Consider the following 272-nt stretch of genomic DNA (forward strand, 5'->3'; position numbering starts at 1 on the left):
AAAAAACCAAAAAAACAAAAACAAAAACAAAACAAAAAACAAAACAAACAAAAAACCCTTCAAGTGAATGTACTACTATCTCTATTAGAGATTCATCTATAGCTATATATATGTAAAACCTTGTTCATCCAAGGATGCTCATTAGAGGAACATTTGCAGTACTGCCAAGTGGAAAGAAACGGTGTGTGGATGGGAGCTTATCACAGTCAGGAACTCTGTAACTATTAAAAAGATCAAGAGCTGGTGTGGCAGACCACACATACAAACCCACC

General features: G+C 35.7%; 1 protein-coding gene across 1 annotated transcript in view; it reads left to right on the top strand.

Annotated features, from left to right (window-relative positions):
* Higd1c (HIG1 hypoxia inducible domain family member 1C) overlaps window positions 1-272 on the top strand; it is a 49404-nt gene that overhangs the window by 1356 nt on the left and 47776 nt on the right. The gene's annotated exons all lie outside the window — the stretch shown is intronic.

This window comes from Mastomys coucha, unplaced genomic scaffold (assembly GCF_008632895.1).
Source record: "Mastomys coucha isolate ucsf_1 unplaced genomic scaffold, UCSF_Mcou_1 pScaffold11, whole genome shotgun sequence".
Taxonomy (NCBI): domain Eukaryota; kingdom Metazoa; phylum Chordata; class Mammalia; order Rodentia; family Muridae; genus Mastomys; species Mastomys coucha.